Source organism: Lygodium microphyllum, chromosome 28 (genome assembly GCF_053477565.2).
Source record: "Lygodium microphyllum isolate KBCC chromosome 28, Lygodium_microphyllum_v1.1.10, whole genome shotgun sequence".
Taxonomy (NCBI): Eukaryota; Viridiplantae; Streptophyta; class Polypodiopsida; order Schizaeales; family Lygodiaceae; genus Lygodium; species Lygodium microphyllum.
This window is the reverse complement of record NC_141162.1, coordinates 5,564,170-5,582,201: the sequence shown is the minus strand read 5'-3', so window position 1 is coordinate 5,582,201 and position 18,032 is coordinate 5,564,170.

Genomic DNA, 18,032 nt, shown 5'->3' with positions numbered 1-18,032 from the left:
TACAACCCTCAATCATAATGCAAACAAATTTTTGATCCATATGAATTCCATTTCAACCATCAAACATCAACAAAAAGCAAATTTCATAATGGGCCAGCTTGCAGCCATATTATTCCTCTCTCTGTCCTAATTGAGAATCTCCCTCTCTCTCTCCAAATGGGTTTGAATCGAAGAGAGGCATCGAGAAAAAATGAGAAGGCACATTGATGCTTCCCTCTATTGATAGTTTTTTATTAGTTTCAAGGCTTTTATTAAGCCTAAGGTTTAAAAATTAAAATTCATCTTTTTGTGTTCACACTGCTCCGCAAGTTGATATTTTGGTTTTGAGGGGGCAAATGAACTCCGATTTGCAATCCGATTGGACAAGCAGCTTTGTGGCCTTGAACTCCATCAAGATGGCCTTCCCACGCACTTTATAGCTTCCCGATCCAGTAGCTGCTTTATAACACCGAACCTTGCGAGGATTAAATAGGGGGTCAAACGACCTCCGATTGACAAACCGAGACTTGTTTTGGATTCCTGACATTGAAATGCATCTAGGAAAACTAGCTCCGCCATCCACCACCATTAGATTTTTCATGAAAATTGGCTCTTTAACGCCTCTCAAGTACTTTCCGACTCCAAAATGTGTTCCAACGCTCCAAGAACGGGTCCAAATCAAGTCCTAAAATCTAGCTCTCAATAGATATGTGTTCTCGATTCCATCCTAAAAGATCACATGTTACAAAGTTGTGCAAACCAAAAAAGTTAGAATTTAGTATCACCCATACCCCCATCTCACAAGTCCATGAAAAGTATAGTTACTCACAAACCATTACAAACTTGAGAGTAAAGCATGTCACATATACACGAAAAACCCTAATGGTGACATGTAACGTGTCCGCTAGAATCATTCCGGACACGTCTTAGCAGTCCATCGGGAAGGATGTCTAGAAAGCTCCGCCCGGCACCCCCATGGAATGTTACGAGACTTGCGATCTAGGTCTTCCCGCGTCTGCCACGTAGCGGAAGTATCCTGGCCGTTCCCACTTAGGATCGGCCTGAATTTGGGTTTTCCTGTTTGGTCATTAGCTAGCAACAACTAGCGTCAGACCCCAGCGAACTACTTTACGCAGAAGCGCCCGGTCCGATGCGGATTCACATTGCACTTGGTTCAAGGAGAATGGGAAACGAGAGGGATGCAAGGCTCGACCTCTCTGCCACAAGGCATGGTCCCATTCCGTTCCCCTAAAACAGCGCGAATCGGGCAATAGTTAATTCTAAGTCATCGTTCTCGTTACTTGTTTCGGTGATGACGATCATCCTCTGTTCGTTGAAGACTTTGAGAAAAGTTCCCGGCTAACCGGGACCACCCATCCATAGGACGGACCCATGGTCCATCCTCCGCACTTTCCTCGGTTTGTTTTAGTTATGTAATTACCTACCACATTAGTTTGACATATACAAACAGCTTCTTTGATTAACCCTGTTAAGCACGGGTTCCTTCACGTAATCTTATCACAGGACATAAAGAAAACAATGTCAAACAACTCCTTTATTATCATTTTATCCTTTTATCTTTGAAATACAAGGAGTTCCCGCCCGTAGGCGTATTCATAATCCGCCCGAAGGCTATCCAGTAATCCACCAGGGATCACTAATCCAAGCTTCCGCCCATAGACTAGTATGCAGGCCTCGAGATCCAATCCCGAGTCACGTTAGCCTCTTGTGCAGGGCCCGGAAGGCGAGGGATTTACGGCCAGAGCCCCCCTGGCACCCAAGCGTCCTCCTGCTCCAAGTAGAACTCAACGGAGAGACCTCTCACGGCGGATTCGGTCCACGTTCCCGGCGCTGTTAACAACCCCCTTGGTTAGGGTCAGGCAGGCAGTCGGGGGTAACTGAAGCTGCCTCTCCCTTCAGGCTTCAACCTGAAGTATTTAGATATCTTTTCATCCTTTAGTTCATTGAGCAAATAATGCAAACAGTCCTTTCTAAACTGTTACAAGCACAATCAATTTCAATGGTCGTTTAGCTGGCAAACTGTTAAGGAGTGACTCATTTTCTCCGAATGCAACCCGCATTCGATCCGGAATCAATTGCAACTTGGCAAGATTCCTATCATTCTTGGGTTAGGGTCATACCCTACCAATACTTTAGGTTTTGTTGTGGCAGGATCCAGTGACCATGTCGCTTTAGTTTATTGTCTGGTCATTTGCTTCAAGGCAAACACCTAACCTTTCCTTTTCCTTGGCAGTTATCCCCCAGGAAAAGTGAGTAACAGGATGATTACCCATCCTCTTGTAAGTTAAATTCTTTCAATAACTTGCCAACCTCATTTCGAGAGATGACAAAAACTCTCTTGTGGACAAATCTCAAGTCTATACAATGTTGCAGCTTTTTGCACATGTATTGCATCTAATTTCACGGGATCATTCCACCCATTGCTTAGCGTTTTCCGGTCACGGAATTTACCTTCAGGGTTTTAGGGTATTCTCCAAACCATTCCTAGTTATGTGGCCCATGGTACTAAAGATAGGCAACTCCGTCGGGGTTCCATCATTTTGAACGAATGATCCTTAGGATAAAACCTTAGATCATTTTATGCATAAGCACCCAATTGACTCGACATTCCGAATGTGTGTAAGATCTTAGGGTTTGCGGTTCTAACTTGGCAACAAATGTAAAACTAGGTCAATTCTTGCCGCACCAAACCCTATTTAGCACTTGGGATACTTATCATATCGACTGAACCATGCCCAAATGAATCCCTTGTGGTTTATGTGATTTAGACAACACAATATACTTGTCTTGCAACAAGGATGAACCTTTCCCAAAGGTGATAAACTAGATCAATAGTTACAACTACACCAATACGTGTAAACATGCGATTCACTGCTTCTACGCATCACATGGTTCACAATAACCCTATCCTTTCTTGGCAAAGTAAAAATGCCTGATAATCTGGACACTAACTTTCCTAGGTCCTACTAGGATTTATGTCAAATAATCATGCCACTTGCAAGTCCATAGATCATTTTCGTGCCTTCTATTCCTTTTCGAATAACATCTTATGGGTGTTAACTTATTACAAGGAAGATTTATCCAAAAACGGGACATGCCATTAATCTTTCCATGCCTATTAAAAAGGTGTACCTCAATAATTTCAACCTTGTAATGAGGCACCAGATGTCCTAGGTTCGTCACTTTTGAATGCACAAAAGGAACTTACTAATAAGGTCCTGCGAATGCATAGACACCTTATGCTCTTTTCATTAACTCCATTGAACGTACCAATGATCAATTTCCATATCTTAGGCTATCTCTAATAAATGTTCAAATAGCCAATTCATTTTCCAATTGCACTTAACTTGACTAGTTGCATTTGACATGCATGAGTGCCTCCTAATCCATGAAGTTATCGTGATTAGTTCAATACTTCTGTGTGGAATCCAAATAGATAAAACCTGGACTTGTGGGCTCCGGGAAATGTCCACGTATGCTCGGGGTGAACCTTCCGCATTGCACCTTGTGATCTTTTTAGAGGCCATCGCGAATTCGATCTCCAGTTAGCCTTTGTGGGTTTCAACTTTTGGCCTTGGCTTGCAGTCTTATGACCTTGGTCCGTCTCCCTTGTATGCGCAACTCTCTTTGATATATGGCTTCCTTGACCGAAGTTCCGACTTGCGGAATTTGCCTTGGGAAGGCCTTAGGGTTCTTATGAGGTCCCTTGGACAATGGAGATTTGAGAGCTTTAATCCACCTTGAAATTTCGGGTTTAGGAAGGATTGTGTGGGCCTTACGATGATGTTCGCGGAAAGGGGCTCTTGCGAATGGGCCTTGCAAGAATGGGCTTTAGAGTTCTTCTTCTCCTTCCCAAAAATCCTACGACCGGCCTTGTAAGTGATTACTGGGAGGGCCTTTATAGGCTTCCTCTTTTACTCTTCAAAATCCCGGGGGTTAAAGATATTGGGGAAAGGTGTTAAGAGATCCCCTCTTCTTCTCTACAAGATCTGGGCCTAGAGGCCTTATGGAAAATCGGTGAGAAGGTTCGTCGCCTCCTTCTCTTCAAAGACCCGGGGGTGTGTGGATAGACCTATGGGCAATGTAGTGGGAAGGGGGGCTTAAGAAGCCCCCTTAGAAGCTTCTTAGAGAAGCTTCTAAGAAGCTTCTGCCTGCGACGTGGAGGGGGGAGGGGAGTCAGAATCGAGCGGCGGCGGCCTGAGATGGCCTGGCGGACCGCGGCGGAGCGTGGTGGCGGCTGGCGGACTGGCGGCTGGCGGCAGTGTTTCCTCCTGCATGGCGGCATGGCGACCCTTCCCTCACACGTCGTCCTTCTCTCCCCTTCACACGACCCGTTCCCTCCTTCTCACAGCCTGGCGACCTCCCCCTCCTTCATGGCAGCCTGGCGACCTCCCCGCGTCCTTCACGGCAGCCTGGCGACCTCCTCCACCTCCTCTCACCCTCCTGCTCGTCCAGCACCCCCCTCTCCACGGCGCGTCCTCTCCTTCCACAGCCGGCCTTCACACGATCTTCTGCCTCCATGTCCTTCTCTCCTTTCCTCCCTCCCCAAGAGGGGCTTCTTATAGTCCAAGGGGGGGAGAGGGAACCTCCCCACGTGGTCAGTTGCATGGCTCTCTCCCTCTCACCTCCCTCATGCTAGCCCATCCCTTTCCCCCCAGCCACACATCGGCTGGGGAAGATAATAAAAAAATTTGCACTAAATCCACCTTTATCCCCTTATCCTCCTCCCAAGAGGGAGTTTTCCCGCGGCTATGCCAGTTTGAATCCCCGACCCTATTTTCGCAAGGTGGAGTGTCTCCATTTCCCGCGTATGGCTGCTGGCACTGGTGATAATCTTTGCACGAGATTTACACGACGTGCGGGAAGTCAATATTTGCGGCACGCAGTGTGTGGAAATATTACATGACAAATTTGGGTCAAAGGGGGTGTCCCATTGAATACATATTAGCTACATCATTCAATGCCTTAAGGCATAGATATTTGCATGGTTTGCGATGTTCTCTTGATTTTGTGTGAATATCTTTGGATACTTATGTCATGATGGATCAAAGTGCCTTTTGGATTTTAGCTTATGCATGAGATGTGCAACTATTGTGCTATTAAAAGAGCTTTTGTGATACCAATTCTCTATGGGAGAGAATATTTGATTAGGCACCTTATGTTATTTCCTTCACACAATAATGGGAAAATGTTAATGCTAATCTATTTCTTTGTGCTTCTATATCTAGACTTTGCTACTTGGTGTTTTTGCTGCCTCACTATGGATGTACCCGATTGAGGAATGCATTGTGCTTCTCTTAACACAAGCCTAACATGAGAGGTTCAAAGACTCTTATGGCACATAAGGATCACTAAATCTTATTGATAATCATAACCATATTTGTATAATTGTTTTCTTGATGCTATAGCTTGTAATACTCTTTCTTTTTCTAATGCACATAAAGTTATTAAATCTTATTGCTAGAATTATGCTACGATACCTCCTTGCTTCATGCATGGTTGTTGGTGTACATGCTAAATTGCAGTAAGGTTTTGAGTATATGATCTCTTTAAAGGCCCCAATACTAGTAGCTAAGAGCAAAATTGATGTATTTTTCTTTCCTCTTCGAATGGAGTCGTGATACGGATTTGTATATTATTATAATAAAAATAAATACAATAAATTATAGAAAATATTTATATTTTGAAAGGATTATCTTTCCCTTGTTTTCATGTTCTTGCTTAAACTTATGTAAGGAAATACTATTTAATGGGTTAGTTAACAAAGTTTCTTATATATGTTAAGATGAATTGTGTTAGATTAATTAAAAAACTAAAACTAGTCCATGAGAGAAGTATGTGGTTAGATCCCTAATAGATCTTTCGTACAATAAAGTGGACTTAATTAGCCGATAGGCTTTTACAAAAAAATCAAAGGCTAGATCAGGAGAAGTTAGAAAGAGACAAACACATAATGTCCTAGTATGTTATTCTAGATCATGATCAATGCTACTTAGGGGATCTTGTCATGTGCTTTTGGCTACTTGTCAAGAGCCAAGTGAGCTTTATTAAAAATTCATATTGATTGCATACATGTTGGATGGTGGCATGAAGATGATTTTTAAATGCTTTCTCTCCCGCCAGGCATAAAAAAGGTCATGATTTTTTGCTTATTTTTTCAAAAGCGTTTTTTTTTTCTTCAAAATGACTTCATCTAGTGGTTTTTGGCCAAGTTACCTCATGAATTATCTAGTTTATAAAGTCATGCCATACTCTTTGATACTTAACTTACTCAATATCATGCTCGTTCTTGCGCGTTCTTTGTCTATCGATTTAAGGCTTTTGCAATTTGTCTTGCGGTCATGAAATCAATGTGTTCTTTGATGCATTAAATGAAATCAAGAATACTAAATCAAATATAATGCGCGAGAAATTATGATCAAGTCGTCATAATATTATTTACGAGGCGTCTTTGCTTCTTGTTGGCTGGGAACATTGAGGTATCTTCTCGTGTCGGATTGCGAAATTGATTTAATGCAAGACTTGATATTAAATAAAATTTGTGCGGTCACTTATGTGATAACTTGACAAGTAATTTTTAAAACATTTCAAGCCTCAATTTATTTCTTGATATGAAGTGTTATGGTGGGAATATTACAATATCCTCTCCTCCTTAGAGGAATCAAGATGTTCTCATCTCGAAAAGAACTGGCGAAACTGTTTTTCTAGAGCTGTCTCTTCTATCCAGGTGGCATCCTCCTCAGGATAGTCTTTCCATTAGATAAGATACTCTCTAATGATTCTGTTTCTCAGAGATTTCTCTTTTACATCTAGGATATTATCAGGCTAGAGTTCAAGGGCTCCTTGACTAGGCATTACGATTTGATGGTCATCAAGAATATGATCTTGATTTGCCACATAGGCTTTCAGAAGACTAATGTGAAATACATTGTGAACTTTCACATGATCAGGAAGTTGCAGTTTGTAGGCATTAGCTCTAGGCATTTGAGAACCTTGTATGGTCCAGAATACCTTGGACTCAACTTTTTGAACTTTCCTAATGACAGATAACTCTTCTTTGGGCGTACACGAATGAAAACCATGTCTCCCTCTGATACGCTCTTGCCGTCCTGAATCAGCATAAGCTTTATGGCGGTCTTTGGCAGCTTGGATGTCTTGTCTAATAGTTTTGACTTGATCATTCATGTCTTCTGGCATTTTCTCAGAAGCCTCGGCCTTTAGGTTTGGATTAGAGAAACTTAGTGGCATCAAACAATCTTGCCCATACAATGCTTGAAATGGAGTCATTTGAATACTATGGTGATATGACGCATTGTAGGAATATTCTACTAAGGGTAAATACTGTATCCACCTTGTTGGTTCTCTGGAACAGTAAGCTCTCATTATACCTTCAATGATCTGATTAACCCACTCTGTTTGACTATCAGTTTGGGGATGATAAGCTATGCTAAAGCAAAGCTGGGTTCCAATTGCTTCAAATAGGCTTCTCCAAAAATGTGGCGTAAACAGAGAGTCGTGGTAACTAACGATCTATTTAGACAATCCATGAAGCCTAAAGATTTCTTTCACAAACAGTCGTGCAATATCTGAAGCTTTGTAGTTGATCTTGACTAGGATAAGATGAGTGACCTTTGTCAGTATATCCATAATCTCGATGATTGAATTATACCCTCCTTGAACAGAAGGTAAGACAACTACGAAATCCATACTGATGAACTCCCATTTCATCTATGGAATGTCAAGATGATGGAGCCTGCCTTGCATTTTGACACGCTCAGCTTTCACCCATTGGCAACTTAGGCATTAAGTAACATATCCGAGTACATCATGCTTTAATCTTTCCTAATAGTAACTTTTCCTAACTGCATTAAGAGTTTTTGCATAGCTAGGGTTTCTTGAGAATGGGGAGTCATGGGATTCCCATAATATCTTCTTTTTCAACATTTGACCAAGGGGAATGCAGAGCCTTGTTCTGAAATGGACAAGTCCATCATCTACAGTGAAATTTTGGTATTTGACTCTGACCTTAGGATTAGTGTCCTTAACTAGGATTTCTCTAAGCATTAGCTGATACTTAGGATCCTTGTTTGCCTCTTCTTTGGCTAGCTCAATGATTGGATTCCTAGGCATCAATATCATGGTAGCTAAAGCCTCTCCTTTAGATGGCTCTTCCATGAGAAGTGCATTTAGAAAAGCTTTACGACTTAATGCATTAGCAATCACATTCTCTTTCCCAGGTCTGAACTTGATTTCAAAATCAAAGTCTTGCAAGACTTCAATCCACTGATGCTACCTCATATTGAGGTCTGGTTGAGTAAAGATCCATTTGAGACTTTTGTACTCAATGACCAAAGTAAACTTGCTTCCAAGCAAATAGTGTCACCACAATTTGAGAGCATGGATCACAGCTAACAGTTTGAGATCATGGGTGGCATAATTCCTCTCATGGATTTTCAGTTTCCTTGAGGAATAGGCTATTGGATGACCTTGTTGCATAAGCACACAACCTAATGCAAGAGAACTTGCGTCTGTTACGATCTCAAACTCTTAACTTAGGTCAGGTAGCTTTAAAATGGGTGCTATTACCAAACTTTTCTTGAGCAACTCAAAATTGGCTTGCTCAATGGGTGTCCATACAATGGCAGTTTGCTTTTTCAGCAAATCAATGAGAGGTGTAGCTATTAGGGCGTAATTTTTTATGAAAATTTTATACCATCCAGTCAGCCCTAAGAAACTTCTCACTTCCTTAACTGTCGTTGGAGGTTGCCACTCTTGAACATCTCTAACTTTGGCTGGATCTACAGAGATTCCTTCAACATACTATGAATCCAAGATATTCCATCTATCTTTTGAAAAAGGTAAACTTATTTTTCTTCGCATAGAGCTTTTACATCCTCATTTTTCCCAACACAATGCGCAATTGCAACTCATGGCCTTCTTCTCTGTTGGAGTATGTTAGAATGTCATCAAAGACAACTAGGACAAACTCATCAAGATAAGGTCGAAAAATGTCATGCATTAATCTGTTAAATGTACTAGGGGCATTAGTTAGACTGAAAGACATTACAAGGAATTCAAAATGACCATATCTGGTATTGAAGGCAATTTTTGGGATATCTTCTTCCTTGATCCTTATTTGGTAATAACCAGATCAAAGATCAATCTTGGAAAATATTTTTGCCCCTTGCAACCTATCAAGTAGCTCGTCTATTCTTGGGATCGAATATTTATTCTTGATTGTTACTTGGTTTAGACCTCAGTAATCAATGCAAAGGCGGAGAGTTTTGTCATTTTTCTTTTGAAATAGTACTAGGGCTCCACATGGCGAATTATTAGGTCTGATATATCCTTGATCCAGTAACTACTTGAGTTTCTCTTTCATCTCAATTGCTTCAGGGATAGACATTTTATACGGACTCTTAGTTATTAGAGCGGCTCTTGGTTCAAGTCTGATCTCATGATTGACTTCTCTTCAATGTGGTAGTTCAATCAGCTCTTTTGGGAAGATGTCATTATATTCCTTCAACCAATATGGTTCTCCCTCATCTTATGTATTCTGCTCAACCTTATTTAATGTTATGAGATACACAGGTAATCCCTTTCCTAACCCTTTTATTATGTGAGATGATTTGGCTAGTTGAACCTTGGGTTTTCTTGCCTCACCTTGGGCATCACTTTTTCCCTCTTTAGGTTTTGAAAAGTCACTTGGCCTTTTTTGCACTGAATATGTGCGTCCTTGGGGATTAGCGAGTCCATACCCAATAGACATTCGTAGGCCCCTAAATCCCATTTTAGATAGATTTCTTCACAAGCTAAATGTCACTTTGCAAGTTTGCTGAGTAGACATGATTTGTTTTCCATTAGCAAGTTCCATAAGAGCAACCTAGATGTAGGTATTGTGTTTATACCTAATTTCTTGGCAGACTTTGGTGACATGAATGTGTGTGCTTCCACAATTAATCAAAATTTTAAAGGACTTACCCTCATATTCTACTAGTGTTTGAATCACTAAAAATTGGCGATTTGGGCCTTTCTTATGGAGGGTGGCGTGAATTGATGCCCTCTTCATATCATCTTCCATAGTTGGGTTTTCCTCTTCTTCAAGCTCTTTAAGAATTACAGCAGATGCTTTTCCTTTTGCAATTGAAGTTTGGTTGTTCTGACCTCTGTACTGTCCTTAGCAAGGAATTTGGCCAAGCTTTGGGCACTGTCTTTTAAAGTGGCCTAGCTCATTACAGTGGAAATTCCTAGGTACTCTTGAATTACTTCCCGTAGGTATGAAGTTCCTGACTACATTTTATTTTGCCCCTCTTTCCTTGACCAGGCGGACGTTGACCTTGGGCTTGCTTAACATACCTGCATGAAGTCCCTTTATTTTGATTCCAGAGCCTATTATTCCTTGGCTTTGACTGAATCTCTTGAACAAGAGGTGTTGTGCGAATCAAAGCATCTTGTAGATCAATTGGGCACATGGATTCAAGGCATCTATTCAGAGGAGCATTCAATTCGTGACAAAACTTAGAAGGTGCATATTTAAGCAATGAGATAAACTTTGAGTAATATACCTCTAGGCTCATTCTCAGGTGTCTTAAGTTAAAGAACTAATTCATTTTTAGTGTGCGATAAGCTGGTGGCAAATATCGACCACACACAACTTCTTTTAGCTTTTCCCAGGTAATAGTGATCTTAGCGAGTCTGTGATCTTTAAACCATTGTTTCCTCCACAAGCATGCCTCACCGGTCAATTTCAACTTGGTGATCATAGCCTAATTAGCAAGGCTAGTTCCCGTGGCAGTAAAGTAATCCTCCATGGTCTCAATCCAAATCTCTGCCTCAGCTTCAATATCTTTGCTCTTACCATCGAGTTCCGGTGGCTTAACCTGCTTAGGGATATAATTTTTCTCTTGAATTTCAATCAGTAGACTAGTGATAGTTGTATTACCCTAGATTATCATAAGTTTCACTAATTAGTTTAGCGCTTAAAATTTTTGGCTTCATTTTCACATTAACATATCTTACTAGTTTTGTAAAACAATGATGGGCCAAAGAGCACAATATTTTTACAAAATCTAGCCGATGTTATCTTTTATTATCAGTAGCCATATGCTACTTTTTTTTTTTCAAGTAAGGGATATTTACAAATGGCAGATGTTTACAAGTAGAGATACATTAACATGCATAGGATAGGCTGGATGCTATGTACAATTTCCAAAACATGATATCGTTATATCTTTCTTTTTCAAGGATGGATATTATTTATGCAGAAAAATGTAGGCCAATTGTTGTCTATATCTAGAAACCTATATTGTGAAAATGGCAGATTTGGAAAACCATGGATACGGTAATCTTGATACTTGCGATATCCTTGAATTATAATCCTATCGGGTGGGATTACCTTAAGTACCTTGTCATAGACATAACGGTCTAGATGTATCTACCGACCATTTGTAATAATAAGTGGATTCCTTCTGGATGGAAAAAAGATAAAGGCCTCAACTATTTTTCAATAACGCTCATCCCAAAACCATCTTCTTTCGTGATTCATAGGGGATGGATCATATAAGCGATCGAGTATCCTCATCATTTCTCCTCTCCATTCATCATCCATGGATTTCAATGCAGATGTGTTGTAATATATCAAATATATATTTTTGAATTTCTCCTTCTCGCGCCGGCAGCGCATTGAGTTGGAAGGGTAGAGGGTGGATAGAGGAGCCAGCAATCTCCTCACTGGATCTTGCTCGTCTCCATAGGGCATGCAGATGGACACGTCAAGGGGGGGGGGATTCCCTCCCCTCCCCTATATAAATAAGGGAGAATCGTGAGAAGAAGGAAGGGTGCTGCGGTATCGTGAGAGGACGGGAAAGACGATGCTGCCGCCTGACGTCCATCTGCTGTGAGAAAGGAGGACGAAGCCATCGCCCGCTCGTGTTGCCACCGAGGGAGGAGGAAGGACCACTGCCCAACGCTGCGCTGCCTCCCCACCTGCGCCATCACCGCCGCCTGCAGACCACCCCCCCCCCCCCCCCCCCGTCGTCGCGTCAAATTCCCCCCCCCCCCCCCCCCCACGTGGCTCCTGTGATCCTATAGAAGCTTCTTGAAGCTTCTAAGGGGGGGACTCCTCTAACCCCCCCTTCCTATACTCATATTCCTTTTTCCCTTTCACCCCCCTCATAATCCTTTTTCCCTTTCACCCCCATACTCCTTTTAACACATCCCCTAAGCCCCTTTTTATTTCCCCCGTGTCCCCATTATTCTTTCTCCCCCCCCCCCCCCCCCCCCGGGTTTTTTTTTTTGAACCCTTAGCCCCTTTCCGTAAAGTCACTAAACCCCAACCGGTGTTTAAGCCCCTCTCCCCTCGGCCTCAAAACCCATTAAGCCTCTCTGTGGTTTTAATAGGCCTTCCTCTTGAAGGGTTTTATAACCTATTTTTTTTCTACCCTCCTCGGAATTTAAAAATCCTCCCCGTGGTTTTTCCCCATGGAATACCTTAGGGTCCTATAAGCCCTTTTCATATTGCAAGCCCTTAAATCCTTCCTTGTGGGCTTCCACAAGCCTTCTCCAAGTGGGTTTATACTCCCACCCGAGATTTAAGCACCCATTCCCTCGTAAGTTCCACAAAGAAGAAGAGTATTGAAGCGGTGGTGGAAATCCGAAAAGGAGAGTAAAAGTTGCCTTCACATCCGAAGGATTACAACCGCGATGCTGCCTAAGAAAGTCCAAGGAGTAGCTACGGGAGGGTCATCTCCCGGTATCCATGTGGATATCTCACCCCAAAACCAGGTTTTTCTTTCTTGGTTTTATATCGGTTTTAATTCAATAGTGCAAAGATGAATTGTTAGGGATAAGATATATTTTGTCCTAGTTATTTACGATGAAGGAGCTTAGTTAAATTGAACATGCAAAAATGACAATGTATAAAACATAGTTTTCCTTCAAATAGCATCATTCATTGAAATGAATTAGAGCAAGATTATCTACCTACTATAGTAGTATATGTCAGTTAAAACTTGAAGGTATAAAAACTACATTTTTCACCATTAACCCCTATTCTTCTTGCAACGAATCATCATAGAAGATGAAATTCAGGAAAGGTTTCTTACATTGCTTGAACTCTAGGAAGTTATCATTGCTAACTGCATATCTTAGCAAGGAAAAGATTGTTATTTGGCATGAGTTTCGTTTGCAAGGAAAAAGGAAGATTAATTGAATTTACCTAACCTCAAAGCATTAAAGTTTAGAACTGAAAAATCAATTGTCACAAGGATAAACAAATCGTGCCGAGTTGATCTCAATATTTTCTTCTAAAAGATAACCGAATTAATGTAAACTTAGAAATACCTATGCTACGAAATATGCCTTGGGAATGATTTAAAGACCAAGAAACGTTTATACCTTAGACACTTGACTACCTTCCCTGATTGTAGGGTCAATAAATTCATAAATGTAAAAGAACTAGGGTTTGTCCCTGAGGTTCTTAAAAAGAGACCCTAGGTCGACAAACGTCAGCTTAAAGAAACTAAAACGAATTTTTCATCGTATATTACGATGCAGGACTTGCACAGCAACAAGTACGAAGTCGTATAGTCTTGTGATTGATTCACAAGAAGAAAGATTAAATACCCTCAACAAGGATGGCGAATCCTTACGCAAGTTATCTTGCAAAAAGATATATTCTTTGATATCCTTCTAAATAAGGAAAGTTAAAAACCGGAAACTAAAGTATCCAATAAACTTTAGGGTTGACCAAGTTGGGTTAATAGGGTACGCCCTAACCCAGAATATAAGGGATCTTGCCAAGTTGCAAGACACCCTAGAACGAGTGCGAGGAAAGAATCATTCCTTAGCAGTTTGCCAAACAACAAGGTCGATTAATGGAAATGGTTGTGCTTGCTAGAGATTTTAGAGCATTGTTTGATTTATGAATTACAAATTAAATGAATATCTATACTTCAGGTTGAAGGCCTGAAGGGAGAGGCAGTTTCAGTTACCCCCGACTACCTGCCTGATCCTAACCAAGGGGGTTGTTGACCGCGTCACGAACGTGGACCGAACCCACTGCGAGAGGTCTCTCCGTTGAGCTCTACTTGGAGCAGGAGGACGCTTGGGTGCCAGGGGGCTCTGGCCATGAATCCCTCGCCTTCCGGGTCTTGCACAAGAGGCTAACGTGACTCGGGATTGGATCTCGAGGCCCGCATATTAGTTTACGGGCGAAAGCTTGGAATAGTGATTCCTGTGGATTACTGGATAGCCTTCAAGGGGATTATGGACAAGCCTACGGGCAGAACTCCTTGTATTTCAAAGATAAATATGATGATATGTTAATAAAGAACTTGTTTGATATTGTTTTTCTATGTCACGTGATAAGATTACGTAAAGGAACTAGTGCTTAAAGGGTTAATTAAAGAAGTTGATTGTTACATGTCAAATTAATGTGTTAGATAATTACATAACTAAAACAAACCGAGGAAAGTGTGGAGGATGGGCCATGGGTCCATCCTACGGTTGGGTAGTCCCGGTTGGCCGGAAACTTTTCTCAAATCTTGAAGAACAGTGGGATGATCGTCAAAGGACACGAACAACAAAAGCATTGACCTAGAGTTGTGTCTTAACCGATTTATGCTGTTTTAGGGGAATGGAATGGGGCTATGCCTTATGGCAGAGAGGTTGAGCTTTGCATCCCTCTCGTTTCCCATTCTCCTTGAACCAAGTGCAGCGTGAATCCGCTTCGGACCTGGCGTTTCTGTGTAAAGTAGTTTGCTTGGGTCCGACGCTAGTTGTTGTTAGGTAATGACCAATTAGGAAAACCCTAATTCCAGTCGATCCTAAGCGGGAACGGCCAGGATACTTCCGCTACGTGGCAGACGCGGGAAGACCTAGATCGCAAATCCCGTAACATTCCATGGGAGTACCGGGCAGAGCTTTCTAGACATCCTTTCCGATGGGCTGCTAAGACGTGTTCTGGATTATACTAAGTGGACACGTTACATGTGTACAATGCTCGAAAAATAAGGAATTGGTTCTAGGCTTCATTATTTTGCCACAGTTTATCTCTGACCAATTAGCACGCTCATTATTCCTTAGAATAGTTGGTCTTAAAAACCATAGATATTCTGAATTTCAATTATACTCTGATACCACATGTCACGTGCCTACCTAACAATTCCCTAGCAGCACATTTTAGTAGTCCATCGAGGAACTATCCTAGATGGTTCACCTAGCACTCGCAAGAATGCACAGGGTCTATCATCTACATTTCCTAGAGTCCACCCCGTAACGAAAGGTACCAGCCATCCCCACGAGGATCAACCTACAAGCTCGAGGTCCTAATTTGACAACTGAGGTCTCAATGCATCAGCTAGCTCCATCGGAGGTGTCCCATAGGGTTTTCTCATCCAACTGGAGCGATTGTAGTTACCCTTGGTTCATGGAGTGTAACACATTTTTCCAGCAACAACCGGTCAGGATTCAGGGAACCTTGACAGAGTTCTGGCACAACTACCACACCTTTCTCCTAAGATAATTTCTAATCAAGGTTTTAAGACCTATCCCTAGGTAAGACCTTCGCGGTGTAGCAAGAGGGCAGTATATGCTGCGGGAGTGGGCTTTAGCCCGTGGTTGCTCTGTTTTTTTTATTTGAGGCCATTTCGGGGCCTATTTTGGAGGCGAAAGTTTTCTGCATGCACTCAGGATAAGGCCCTGTTTTATGTTGTGCGACCACTGTTCTACAAGTCGGTGAAGAGTTACTATAGAAATTGCATCGTATGCCTGTGCGCAGAGACATTGGGAGTTACAGAATCATCCTTGTTGCCTATTGATGCAAAATCGTCACTAGGAAGTGACTGTGTGGTCAAATATCACTTTCGTCAGTTTTGCAGATTTGCCCTTGTGAGGCTGAAGCTGTGTTCTTTGCAGTGACAGAAATTTTTTTAGTGTTTTGTAATGGCGTCTGATTCTCTTTCACAGATTGTCACTGAAAAGCTTGACAAGAACAACTTCCAAGCATGGAAGTTTAGAATGACGAATTTCCTTATGGGAAAATGATATTGGGAATTCGTTGCAGGAAATGAAGAAGAACCAGTTCTTCCTAATGTTCCCAATCAACAGCAAATGCAGGCATTTAAAGCATGGCATGAGAGAGCCACGAAAGTTATGTACTGGCTGTCTATCAACATTTCAGACTCTATGATTGTGCATATTCAAGATGCAAGTACACCAAAGGAGGCATGGGATACTTTGTCAAAAATGTATAGCATAAATACGCAAGCCAGGAAAATGTAGCTCAAGCAAGAGTTGCACAATGTGCAAAGAGAACGTATGAGCATCAATGACTACCACATGAAGATCAAGAAGATTGCAGATGCACTTGCTTCCATTGGGTCGCCAGTGGAAGATGATGATTTAGTTTCTGTGACCTTGAATGGTCTAGGAAAGGATTATGCACAATTTCGAACATCCATTTCCATCCGTGAAATATTTCCTAATTTTGAGGATTTGATTGCTCTTCTAATTTCTGAGGAACAGAGAAATGGTGGTGCATCTTCTTCAGGAGGAACTTCAAAAGAAGCTGTCTTCTACTCAAATGCTGGAAGAGGTAGAGGCAGAGGTAGAGGAGGCCGATCTGGAGGCTGTGGTAGAAATCAGAATATGCAGCAAACTCAAGAAAACCAGTTCTATGGAGGAGGACGTGGTAACTCTAGAGGTAGAGGGAGTCAAAGAGGTCGTGGTGGATGGCAAAGAGGCCAAAATGCAAACAGCAATGTTGAATGCTATTACTGTGGTAAAATGGGTCATATGGCTAAAGACTGCTATAAGAAGTAGAATGACATCATGAATGGAAAATTACTACAAGGGAATTATGCATCTTCTAGTAGACAAGGTGATGACATAAATGAGCATTTGTTTATGGTATAGCACATGACCACTTCTGTGACAAGTGCAGAAGAAAGCAACGATGTGTGGTATGTTGACTCAGGTGCATCAAACCACATGACAGGTCATGCAGAATGGATGCAGGATGCAAGGAAAATAGAAAAACCAGGATTTGTGGAGACTGGTGATGATACTCCACATCCTATTGTGCAGATTGGAAATTTTCCTTTGTCTATGCAGGATGGGAAAAAGAAATACATGTCGGATGTATTTCATGTCCCAAATATCACCAAGAACCTAGTTTGTGTTGGTCAAATGGTTGAGCAGGGCTTGCAGGTCAGATTTAATTCTCATGGATGCTTTGTTGAGGATATGAAAAATAAAGGTCGCTTGATAGCAAAAGGAAAGAAGAAGGGCAGAATGTTTACGTTGGATGTAAACATGCCTGAATTGAGTGTAGCAATGTTTGCATATGGGACCGGTGTAGTTGGAGATATTGATATCTGGCATAAACGCATTGGTCATGTTAATGTATAGCGACTTAAATCAATGCAAGCCCAAAATATTGTTGCAAGATTGCCTAAATTCAAGGTTGTAGAAATACATAAGGTATGTGAAGCCTGTCAATTTGAAAAATAGGCAAGGAAACCATTTCCTAGACATGTTTAAGAGAGTAACAAGCCATTGGAATTAATCCACTCTGATGTGTGGACTACTAAAGCTGCATCTCTTGGAGGCTATCATTATTTTGTCACTTTTATTGATGACTATAGCAGAAAATTTTGGGTGTATTTTATGAAAAATAAAAGTGAAGTTTTTGGGCATTTCAAAACTCTTAAAGCTATGGTTGAAAAAGAAACAGGCCTGCAAATAAAATGCCTAAGGTCAGATGGAGGGGGAGAGTACCTCTCAAATGAGTTTGCAAGGTTCCTGCAAGAGCATGGCATAAAGCAACAATATTCATGCAGTCATACCCCACAACAAAATGGAATTACAGAAAGGAAAAACAGGCATATTGGAGAGGTATCTCGTGCCATGATCAACGAAAAAGACTTGCCTGATTTTATTGGGCTGAAGCAGTTGCTACAGCAATTTACATAATGAACAGGACTCCCACTGAAGCAATACATGGGATGAATCCAGAGGAGAGGTATACTGGT